Below are 12,842 nucleotides of genomic sequence, written 5' to 3' on the forward strand. Positions count from 1 at the left end.
TAGTACTATTTAGGTCTCTGACAAGATGTGTACCTTTATTGTGGACTTTTAATGTGGTGAGGTCTAACATGAAGACATTGAGTTGACTTTATTAATTTATAAGTAAGTGCACACCAGTGGTGTGAGTGTTTTTTGGTTTATTTGTTTTTTTGGTGTGGTGTGTGTGTGTATGTGTGTGTGTGTCCTTCAGTTGGTGCTCTAGTTCTTTTTCTCCATCCTGTTTTACATGGATATTTATTTTGTCTTTGAGATTAAAGAGATACTGGTTTTATCTCATTAAATATAGGGCTTTATTTATATTGATACGTTATATACATTTTTTCAGGTGAATTATATCTTATCCTTGCTAGTTCTTAATATTTTTCTACTGATGTACAAGACGGTGTTGTATATGAAGTCGTGGCAAGGTGAAAATAAACTGTTGTTTGCTTTGTAAAAGCTGCGGGCGTACAATGGGAAAAATTTATTAAAAAACAGTACTTTTTTATTTTTATTATTATTATTTTTTTGCGTTACACGGGCCTCTCACTGTTGTGGCCTCTCCCGTTGCGGAGCACAGGCTCCGGACGCGCAGGCTCAGCGGCCATGGCTCACGGGCCCAGCCGCTCCGCGGCATGTGGGATCTTCCTGGACTGGGGCACGAACCCGTGTCCCCCGCATCGGCAGGCGGACTCGCAACCACTGCGCCACCAGGGAAGCCCAAAAACAGTACTTTTTAAATTGCCGTTATTTTACTTCAGTAAAAACAGTTATCATAGCTCTTCTTGATTTCTATAGCATCAGTACCTTTTTGGTGCTCTTTTTAAATAAGATTGCAGTAGTATTGGTTGTTTAAGTGAAAAATATTAGAGAAGTAAATGAATAGCAATGTATTTTTTTTTTTTTTTTAAGTGGAAAGACCATGAAATCCTTTGACCTTATCTTAACCTCACTCATGGAAAAACTACCCAAGGGAAAACAGTTTACTTTTTGGGACCTCTTGTCCCTATGAACTTACGAACATGTAACTTCAGATGCTTTAAAAATATATTCAATTTGACTTTTTTAAAATGGTAGTTTTTGAATTAATAGTAAATTAATTGAGCGATATTAGAAACTAACAGCAGGGGCTTCCCTGGTGGCGCAGTGGTTGAGAGTCCGTCTGCCGATGCAGGGGACACGGGTTTGTGCCCCGGTCTGGAAAGATCCCACATGACGCGGAGCGGCTAGGCCCGTGAGCCACGGTTACTGAGCCTGCGCGTCTGGAGCCTGTGCTCCGCAACGGGAGAGGCCACAATAGTGAGAGGCCCGAACACCGCAAAAAAAAAACAAAAAAAAAACAAAAAAAAAAACCTAACAGCAGCAAGTATTGTTGAGAACCTGTGCTCAGTTCAGGAGAGATTAAGCAGTTCGTCAGGGTACCATCATGGAATGCTTTAATATCCACGTATGGAACAATTAGAGGACAGTAGGGCACTAAACTGTGGTAGAGAGTTGCAGTAAAATAGGAGTTCAGAGAAGGAATCAGTGTCAGTCTGAACAGGTGAAAATGAGACTTGAACTAATCCTTGGATGGTTAGGTAGATGGAGGGCATTCCTGCCAGGGACCTTCTGTAGATTACCTTGGCTGGATCTAAAGGTAGAGCTCTGTGAATAGTTTTACTGTCCCCATTTAACAGATGAAAAAAATAAGGTTAATAAACTTGCCCAAGGCCATACAACTTGTAAATGACAAAGCTAGAATTTATAAACATGTTTCTCATTCTTTTTATTTTTTAAAATTTTGAATAACTTATTGTGATACATTTAAAATACATATACAGTAGAGAGAACAAGTATAATGAACCCCTGTGTACCCATTCCCCAGCTTCAGGTTATCAACTCATGGCTGATTTTGTTTCATCTGTACTTCTGCCTGCTCGCATCCTTTTTTTGAATCTTGTGTATTTTATTTAGGGATGTTTGAGTAGAAGGAAGCCAGACTAAACACTGGCTTAACTTAGGGGGTTATTTTTCTTGTACACAAAAAGGCTTCAGGATATTAGGGTCAAAAGTCTTTGATTTTTCTTGGTGTTTTCCTCACAATCACAAGATGGCTTACCATAGTTCCAACTGTCATGTCCACCTTCCAGACAAGGAGGAGGAGGAGGAAGGGAGATGGGGACGATGGGAAAGAGGTTTCATTTATATCCGGAAATTAAATTTCTCAGAAATTTCCAGCAGGCATCTGCTTATATCAATAAATCATTGTCTAGAACTATGTCATATGGTCATCTCTGGATTATGGAGACTGAGAAATATAAGTGCTCCCGTTGCCACCTCAAACAGAATTGGGGATTTAAATTTACAAAAACTAAATGTGTCAGTCTGTTAAGGCTGCTATAACAGAATACCATGGACTGAGTGGCTATATTATAAACAACAGAAATTTATTTCACATGGTTCTGGAGGCTGGGATGTCCAAAAGTCAAGGTGCTGGCACATTTGGTATCTGTTAAGGGCTTGCTTCCTGCTTCAGACACCCCTCTTTGCTGTGTCCTCACATGGTAGAAGGGACTAGGGATCCTTCTGGGATCTCTTTTATAAAGGTATTAGTCCCATTCATGAAGGCTCTGCCCTCATGAGCTAATCACCTCCCCTCCATATACCATCACATTGGGGGAATACATATCAGCAGATGAATTTTGAAACTAAAAACATTCAGCCTTTAGCAATAAAGAAATAAGCATACTTTATTGGTTCAGTTTTTGAGGATTTTCAAAAAAGTTGTTTAAATTTGCTTTTTGTTCTGTTCACATATTGGAATAGCCTGCTTTCTAAAATCTTTTTCCTTTGATTTTTCCCCCCTTTACCTTTCCTTATTAGCAAGGATAAAAATAAATTTCTTGAATTATAAAGGTAACAATAATAATTACTATATACATGTGCTTACCTTGGAGGTTTGAGGGTTTGGTGGGCATTGCATTATGGTTTCTCTTTTACCTAATACAACTTTAAGGTACTTTCTTTTCTGAAGTTTCTTTGAATGTAGATTTAATAGGTATAACACTGATATAAAAGACAAGGCAGGGAAACTGATCTGGACGTGGATGAAATTCAGGGTGCCTGTGATTCCTCTGCAAGTGCATACAAATGAATTAGATAGCTGAAAAATTACTGAACTTTATTTCTTTCTGACTAGGAGTTGTATAGTTAATACTTATATTGAGGGGGTTGGTAGCTTGCTGAGAGGTTAAAGATCATTTCAGTTGAAGTTTATTTGGCTTGAGTTATGACAACTTTCTTTAAATTAGAAGAGTTTTTGCTATTTAAAAAGGAAAAAGAAAGAGCACCTTTTCTGTGTAACTGATGTTAAAATGCCCTAGAGTGACAATATGCTAAAAGCTCTTGCATATTTGAATTGGGTCGAATACAACTGTTTAAAACTCAGATCTGCAGTCTGCTCAGGTTACTAAAGATAAATGCATCATACATTCAATATCAGACTTTGCCGCAAGGGTTCATTCCCACATAGAAGTACGCATGCTCCTTTCTTGTGAGACTGCACGAAGATTGAGCTTTCCATTTTCTTTTTTAAGTCACCCTTTAGTCCTAGCAGCAGTTTAGAAATGGAAAAGTTTGGTTGCTTTAAAGAGTAGTTCCTTAGTGGGTTCTTAAAGTACAGATAATATTTTCTCTTCAGTTCTAAAGAGAAGTTTTACTGCCCAGAATAGGTACACAATAAAATATTGAAAGGAAAAAAGAAAGTTAACTGCATCCTAGTTTTCTAAAACCTGGCAAGCTGGCAGAGCTAGAATTAGCTTTACAGATGGCATTTGGCAACATATCTACATATCACTAAGCCCTCATCTCCTGAGTTTTCTTCATCCTGTCTATCAGTTACAATATCCAATCACTGCACAAAGATGGAGAAGTGGGACGATCACAGCTCACACGATGCTGTTTGGTTAGAAACGTCAGTGCTGCACAACCCACGGCTGAGTCAGTGTCTGTGAGAAAATAAACTGAATTAATATATAGCGGGGGTTGTATCTCTGAACATTTAAAGCCTAAATAACCTCAATAGCATTATTACACAGTAGAGGGAGGAAAGCTAAAGGAAGTCTGTAGACAGGTGAGGTAGGGGGACTGGGAAATCTTCTCATTGTTCAGAGGAATTCTGAAGATGATGGAAATATCAGATGTGCTAAAGTTTCCTAGTAATGCCCAAGGATGCTGACCTGGCTTTCAGTGCTGCATTGTTTGAAAAAGCAGAGTCCCTTTATACTCTGATTTCAAAATTTTTTTCTTGTTTTTGTGTGTCTGCCTTGGCATATACTAAAGTAAGGTGTGTATTCATTTATTACATGATAATGCTGGGTTATAATTCTATACATATATGAGAGAGGTTGAGAGAGATATGTTTAGCCTTTGTTTCATTATCATTTATGTTTCTGAATGTTAAAGATCATATGTCTTGATTGTCAGTTTAATGGCAAGTTATTTAAAATAGTGTGTGTTTCTATGGGTTTGAGGCTTGTTTTTTATTTCATTTAAAGTTAGAATCTTTATGTAATTGAGAATGCATTATGTTTGATATTGTTTCTTATGAATATCATATAAAATTTATTTAAGGAAAAACTAATTTTGAAATAATATTTTTGATATATTTGAAAATAAAATTCAAGATAGAGAAATGAAATAATTTCCTAAAGAAGAAGGTGAATGTATTTTTACTTTTGGGTGAATTAAGGATTAGTTGAATCACTTTATATATATTTTACAGAACTGAATGTATTTGAATGATAAAGTTTTAACTGGTTAAGATGACTTTTTTCCTAGTTTTTTGGAACACAGGCTCTGAATAGATGATCTAGATACTGCCACTGAAATAGAGAGTAAATCAAGATTTTGGATTGCTGCAAATTGATTTTCAACCAGAAAATATTTCTAAATGAAGATAATTGTTATTGCTATGAGATTTTAAGTCTTGACTGGTGACATTGCTTACTTTATTAGGAAATTTTGGCACAATTTTAAATAATTTGACTAATGGCTTTTTTCTTTTGTCTTCATTATCCCTATCCTACTGAGCCTTCATTTGGTAGGGATTTGGGAGGATATACAACATTTTTAAATTATTTTAAATGTTATTAAGTAGTTTATAACATTCTTTTCCTTGAAATGTCAGGAAGTTCTTGTGATTTCCCCCAATTAATTTCTAAAAGTTTGAATGGTCATCTTGATGGTTATCATAACTTATTTGTATAGGTAGGCTAACTGGTGGTATCTTATTTTGGCTTTTTTTTTTCCCCCCTGGTTTTGTGTCCAGAAATGTTTTTCTAAGCTTGCTTTAGTAATAGAGTTATAAAAGCAGAAATCTCACGCTAGACTTATATACTTTATAGAATATTTTTTTCTCTGGTTCGGCTTGTTTTTTTAAAAAATAATGCCTGTGTTATTATGAGTAATACATATTCATTACATAAATTTGATAGATACAGAAAAGCACATAGAATAAAATTAAAATGTTCTACCATCAAAAGAAAAACTTTAAATATTTTCACATATAACCTTTTTTCCTTGTGTATATATAAAGATATAAATTCACACATATACACTTAAAAATGATTTTGGGATATTACTGTATACACTGTTATATAACCCATCTGTTGTTGTTTTCTTTTTTTTTTTTAATAAAAAGCAAACTTAATCACGAACGTTCCCTTTGTCACGAAAGTCTTCTATAGCATAATTCTTGAGAACTGCATAGTGTTTTATGTATATATATTTTGTAATTTATTTCACCAATCTGAGTTTTTCTGATTCGTGATCAGAGAAAAGATCAGCTTGATTCCACAGCATAGATTTCTCTAAAAAGGAAGAATGTCTTAAGGAGTTAAGTAAAAATACAATTTTGATACTTTTCAGAAGGAAAAAGATTCTCAGTGTGTTATACAATGAACTCTTTAAAGATATGCAGACTACTTTTAAAACAAAGCAGATAAGATTGCCATAACAAAGTATAGAAAATCTTAAAAATCAGGGAAACAGAGCTCAGACAAGCTGAGACTTTTAAGAAATGCAAAGGCCAACCAAAAGGGTTTCTTATATTACATTTTAAGAAGGTAATCAGTGAAAGTGTAATAATAATGTATGGCAATGAGGGAAGAAAAAAATTCCTCAAGTCTTATTTAGGAGCTTCTTTGTCAGAGAGGAAAAGCAAACCACCACCACCAACAATAATAATAGCAAAGCAAACATTTCTAGTAAGGACAGAAAACCAACATGAATATAGAGATAAGTAATGCATCTAGCTAAATGAATTGTCTTCTGGAACATCTTACAGTTAAGGAACTGACTGTAAAATCTTAAAATTATTGATATTATTTGTAGTCTTTAAAGGTTTTAGGAGAATACAGGAAGTACTAAAAGATGAAGGGTTCTAGGCCTGGTTTTGAAAAAGACAGAAGATTTTAGAGCAAAAAGTGAAGGATAGTTTATGACTAACTTGAAGGAAAAAAACAGGTTAAAAATGATCCAGAATGGGTTTGCTAAAAATAGATTGTCAGAACAACTTTGATTTTTCTCTGATGCAGTTGGTAGCCTAGTAGCAATATGTATTTGGACTTAAACTTAGGTTTTGGTAAAATTCTTTTTTTATATCCTTGGGTGAAGGAAAAATGAGTTAGCCACTAGTTGATTGTTTTAATTAATCAACACAGTTTTCATTTTGAAGGATCCTCTCCAAAGGTTTTTGATCTTGGAAAGTAGCTTTGTTCTTTGCTTTGTCTTATTGCTCAAATGGAGAAGGCAAATTATCAAATTTATAGGTGACAGTGAAGAAAGAAAGATCATAAATAAAACACTAAATGATCCATAGTGATCTCCAAGTCTGGATTGTTGGACTAAATTTAAATGAACTTTTGAGGCATATACATAAGGCCTGAAAAACACTAAGTTAGCATGGCCTTATATATAGCATCACATTTGGAAAAGACTTGAGGGTAGTTCTTGGCAGTAAACTTGATATAAAACAAAAGTACAGTATGGCTGCCATCATCCCATCTTCTCCCCTACCACCCCCCCTACTTAGAAACCATCATAACGAATGGAAAGGAAGGTTAGAGCCACTTCAGTACACCAAAGTGTTGTCTTTACTTCTTTGTATATTCAGAAGGAAGGATGTGAAGAAATTGGAAGTCTTGTCAGCTTAGGTAACTAAAAATTTAGAGGTCTTGGGGACATCTCTGGTAGATGTTAAGGAATCTCACAATAAGAGCTGTCTTCAAATATGTGAAGAATTATAATTTGGAAAAGAAACGACTCAAGTTTGCGTCAGAGTTGTTTAAGGTTAAAAGCGTGAGCTGCAAAATTGTATTCCTTTGGTCACATCTCAGACCTGCCACTTTCTTAGCTACATGATTTTAGGCAAGTTTTTTAGCATCTAAGCTTTCATTTTCTCAACTGTAAGATGGGGATGGTTTTGAGTATTTAATGAAAATATGTGTAAAGTGTTCAGTATTGTGCCTGGCATATACTAAATGCTCAAATGTTAGCATTGTTATTGCTGTTGTAGCAGATAGAATTAAGACAGTGGTTCTCAACCAGAGAGGTGATTTTACCCCTCATTGAGCATTTAGCAGTGGCTGAGGACATTTTTGGCTGTTCCAACTAGAGGAAGGAGTACTACTAGCATCTAGTGGGTGGGGGCCAGGAATGTCAAAATGATGACTGTCCTCTTTACCTTGTTTTATTTTTCTGCATAGCACTTATCAGCATATGATATTTAATATATTTATTTATATATGTTCTATGTTTTTCTACACTAGGATGTATTAATTTTAAGGGCAGAGACTTTCTCGGTTATACCCACCAGGGCTAGAATAATAAGTAGCATATAATAGGTGTTCAGTGACTATTTGGTAGAGTGACTGCATGATAAAACTAAAAACATTGCTAGAGAAGAGGATAAGAATACTTTTAGTTATTATAGGATATAGTTATCATTGTGTGTTGCAAGCACCTAATACTTTTTTTTTTTTTTTGCGGTACGTGGGCCTCTCACTGCTGTGGCCTCTCCCGTTGCGGAGCACAGGCTCCGGACGCGCAGGCTCAGCGGCCATGGCTCACGGGCCTAGCCGCTCTGCGGCATGTGGGATCCTCCCAGACCGGGGCACGAACCCGTGTCCCCTGCATCGGCAGGCGGACTCTCAACCACTGCGCCACCAGGGAAGCCCCACCTAATACTTATTGATGAATTAAAACCACAGTAGTTTTTAGAAGTAAAAAAGTTAGCAGTATAACATTTAGATATTATAACTCCTATTCAGAGACTCCTCAGTTTGGAGAGGTTCTTTCCTAGCAACATCTTCCTTTATTAAAATTCAAAATTGAGAAACAAGGTAATGGACACAGAAGAAAAAACACAGAAGAAACCTCCAGCTCCTTTGCTGTCTGCATGAAAGTAATTTTTGTCAGTTAGGAAAACCTTTACCTTGATAGTAAAATGTTAAAAGTTTGGCCATTAAGGGTTCCTTTTCTGTCAAAATTTTTAATATCTAGGTCTTCATTTGACTTCAAAGAAAAGATGCTCTAAGTAGTCATACAACAGTATATCAAACTCCCTTGCTGTTGCTACTGCTTCTGCCTTACTAGAGTTGCTGACATATCTGACAATGGGGTTTTAGGAAGAAGAGAAAGACTAGTATTAAAACTATTCTTGAGCTATATTTCTTGTCTTTTTGGTGGGAAATCTGGGACTTAAGTATCATTTAAAATATTTCTATGGAAAATATGCATCAACATACTTACAGATGACCTTTGAGTAGTCCATTCCTCAGTTGAGAACTGCCCTTTTAGCCTTTGTTTCTTGGGAAACTGATCATAAATTAAGAACAAAAAGCTTATAGAAAAGGCAAATTGACAAAAAAGGGAAAAGAAGGGAGAGAAATTTGCATTAAATATGTTGAAAGTAGATTTTAAAATTTAATTGCATTTCTTATATCATCACAGTTACTGACACTTAACAGGATCAGCAAACATTTTCTATAAAAGGCTGGATAGTAAATATTTTTGGGCGTATGGACTACATAGTCTGACACAACTATTCAGTTTTGCCCTTATGGAGTGAAAGCAGCCATAAGCAATATGTAAATGAATGGGTGTGGTGTTCTAATAAAACTTTATTTACAAAATGAGGTAATGGGTTGAATTTGGCTTTGTTTGCCAACTCTTGACCCAACACATTAAAAATACTTGTAGGGCTTCCCTGGTGGCACAGTGGTTGAGAGTCTGCCTGCCGATGGCAGGGGACACGGGTTTGTGCCCTGGTCCGGGAAGATCCCACATGCCGCGGAGCGGCTGGGCTCATGAGCCATGGCTGCTGAGCCTGCGTGTCCGGAGCCTGTGCTCCGCAATGGGAGAGGCCGCAACAGTGTGAGGCCCGCGTACCGCAAAAACAAACAAACAAACAAAACTTGTAAAAATCCCAATTAATGTAAATTAATTGCTTAAAATATATTAATATAAAATCATTTAAAAGGTTTAGTTTAAAAATCTAAAACATAATGTAGACTATAGTAATAGAAATGGCTTATTTTTCCCCAAAGTAATATTGCTTCTTTAATAAGGACAGACTAGGGCTTCCCTGGTGGTGCAGTGGTTGAGAATCTGCCTGCCAATGCAGGGGACATGGGTTCGAGCCCTGGTCTGGGAAGATCCCGCGTGCCGCGGAGCAGCTAGCCCCGTGAGCCACAATTACTGAGCCTGCGCGTCTGGAGCCTGTGCTCTGCAACAGGAGAGGCCGCGATGGTGAGAGGCCCGCGCACCGTGATGAGGAGTGGCCCCCACTTGCCGCAACTGGAGGAAGCCCTCACACAGAAACGAAGACCCAACACAGCCATAAATAAATAAATAAAATTAAAAAAAAAATAAGGACAGACTAATTTAAAAAATGGATGGAAACATCTAATCTGAAATTTACAAAGATGCTTACCTTGTCCTTAAGGAAAGATGCGTTTTGGGGACTTCCCTGGTGGTCTGGTGGGTAAGACTCCGAGCTTGCAAGGCAGGGGGCCTGGGTTCGATCCCTAGTCCAGGAACTAGATCCTGCATGCATGCAGCAACTAAGAAGCCTGTGTGCCACAGCTAAGACCTGGTGCAGACAAAATAAATAAATAATTTAAAAAGAAAAGAAAAGAAAAAAAAAAAGCCACACTAAATAGCCCCCATCACCAGGCCGCTAGCCTTAAAAAAAAAAAAAGTGTGTTTTTAAAAGCTTGATTAAGTGCTTAAAACACCTCGTAAACTGTAAAGCTTCATATCTATATCTCTGTAGACACAAAGACACACAATCAGAAGTATTTGACAAGGAATAAACAGTTGTCACAGGAAATGCTTAGATGTTATGTATGTCCTGAAACTTAAGCTAAATTCAACAAACATTAATAAGATGTACCAGGTTATTATGTTAGTTGCTGGAAGTGTTTAAAGATAAATCCTCAAAGCAGGAAAGTGATATAAGGTTGTACCCTGTGTGTACTACACAAGGGTGCCATATATAACTGAGTACTACTTACTCTGTAGATATTTTAGTTTTATGTATTTGTTACAACAATTTTCTGTTAGCAGCAGTGCTTGTAAATATCATTTATTTCTGGAAATTTTTCATGTATTATTTCTTTGATAACTTACTCCCCTCTGTTTTCTCTGTTCTCTCTGGAACATATCAGTATATATTTGAATGGTGACCTCCTTCCTTTAATTTTCTCATCCTTTCAGTCTCATTTTTCATTTTTTTCTTTTATTCCCAGTTTTTTCTTTCAACCCTTCTAGTAACCTTTTAAAATTTCTGCTCTTGTGTTTGAATTTCTAAGAACTCTTTTTCATTCTCTAATTAAAAAAAAAAAATTCCCGTCCTTGTTTTACGGATACATTTTTAAATAGCACTGAGCTTATTGATTACAGTTTTGCTTTTTCTTCCTGTCTCTACATTGTTTATTGCCTTTTTTGTTATGTTTATTAAACTTATTGTGAAATAGTTTTTGATTTACAAGAAATTAAAAAAAAATTGTACAGTGAATTTCTGGGTACTCTTCAGTCAGCTTCCTTCAATGATAACATCCCACATAAGTGCATCAAGCTAGGAAAATGACATTGATACAGTACTAATAACTGACTATAGACATCAGTTTTTATATGCGCTTTTTCTGATATATATTCTGTGATAGTTTATCACATATAGATTTGCGTAACTACCACCACAATCAGGATACAGAACTTTTGCATCACCACAGAGAAACTCCTGCATGCTACCCGTTTAGAGTCATACCCATTCCCCATCCCTAACCTCTGACAACCCCTGATTTGTTCTCCATTACTGTAATATTGCCATTTTGAGAATGATATATAGATGAAGTCAGATAGGATGTAAACATTGGGGTTTGGGTTTTTCATTCAGCATAATGCCTTTGAGATCTATCGCATTGTTGAACATGTCAGTAGTTTGTTCTTATTTAATTTCTGAGTACTATTCCATTGTATGTATGTACAACAGTTTATCCATTCAGAGAGTGGCATGGTTTTTGTTATAAACTTTGCAATAGTTGTTGGATTTAAAAAATTCTATATATATTACTTTAGTTTTATTACTGCCAACCACCATAGGAGTCCGTAGTTTCAATGAACAAAATGATAGAGACCCTAAAATTTCTCTTTAATTCTTAGGAACCTGTCTACTTTTGGAAGCTGTTCATGTATTTAGAATTTTTAAACAAATTAGGTGGCAAAGTCACATGTGGAAATTCATGCAGAATTAATATTCTAAAGTTTGATATAAATAGATACTTGCTTCTGAGAGTGACTATTTTAGTAAGATTTAAAAACTTTTGGAGAGACTTATTGCCTATTAATTTATCAATACTTTATGCTTCAAAGCATGATTCTTTTTTTGTAGAATTATTTTTTTTATACAGCAGGCTCTTATTAGTTATCCATTTTATACATATTAGTGTATATATGTCAATCCCAATCTCCCAATTCATCACACCACCACCACCACCCCTCTGCCACTTTCCCCCCTTGGTGTCCATACGTTTGTTCTCTACATCTGTGTCTCTATTTCTGCCCTGCAAACTGGTTCATCTGTACCATTTTTCTAGGTTCCACATATATGCATTAATATACGATATTTGTTTTTCTCTTTCTGACTTGCTTCACTCTGTATAACAGTCTCTAGATCCATCCACGTCTCTACAAATGACCCAATTTCGTTCCTGTTTATGGCTGAGTAGGATTCCATTGAATATATGTACCACATCTTCTTTATCCATTCGTCTGTTGATGGGCATTTAGGTTGCTTCCATGACCTGGCTATTGTAAATAGTGGTGCAGTGAACATTGGGGTGCACGTATCTTTTTGAATTACAGTTTTCTCTGGGTATATGCCCAGTGGTGGGATTGCTGGGTCATATGGTAATTCTATTTTTCGTTTTTTAAGGAACCTCCATACTGTTGTCCATAGTGGCTGTATCAGTTTACATTCCCACCAACAGTGCAAGAAGATTCCCTTTTCTGCACACCCTTTCCAGCATTTGTTATTTGTAGATTTTCTGATGATGCCCATTCTAACTGGTGTGAGGTGATACCTCATTTTAGTTTTCATTTGCATTTCTCTAATAATTAGTGATGTTGAGCACCTTTTCATGTGCTTCTTGGCCATCTGTATGTCTTCTTTGGAGAAATGTCTATTTAGGTCTCCTGCCCATTTTTGGATTGGGTTGTTTGTTTTTTCAATATTGAGCTGCATGAGCTGTTTATATATTTTGGAGATTAATCCTTTGTCTGTTGATTCGTTTGTGAATATTTCTCCCATTCTGAGGGTT

At 36.2% G+C, this 12,842-nt stretch overlaps 1 protein-coding gene across 8 annotated transcripts in view; it reads left to right on the plus strand.

Moving 5' to 3' along the window:
- Positions 1 to 12,842, plus strand: part of BTBD10 (BTB domain containing 10) — a 78,959-nt gene that overhangs the window by 28,089 nt on the left and 38,028 nt on the right. The window lies entirely within an intron of this gene.

The sequence above is a fragment of the Mesoplodon bidens genome (genome assembly GCF_964165515.1).
Source record: "Mesoplodon bidens genome assembly, chromosome: 7".
Taxonomy (NCBI): Eukaryota; Metazoa; Chordata; class Mammalia; order Artiodactyla; family Ziphiidae; genus Mesoplodon; species Mesoplodon bidens.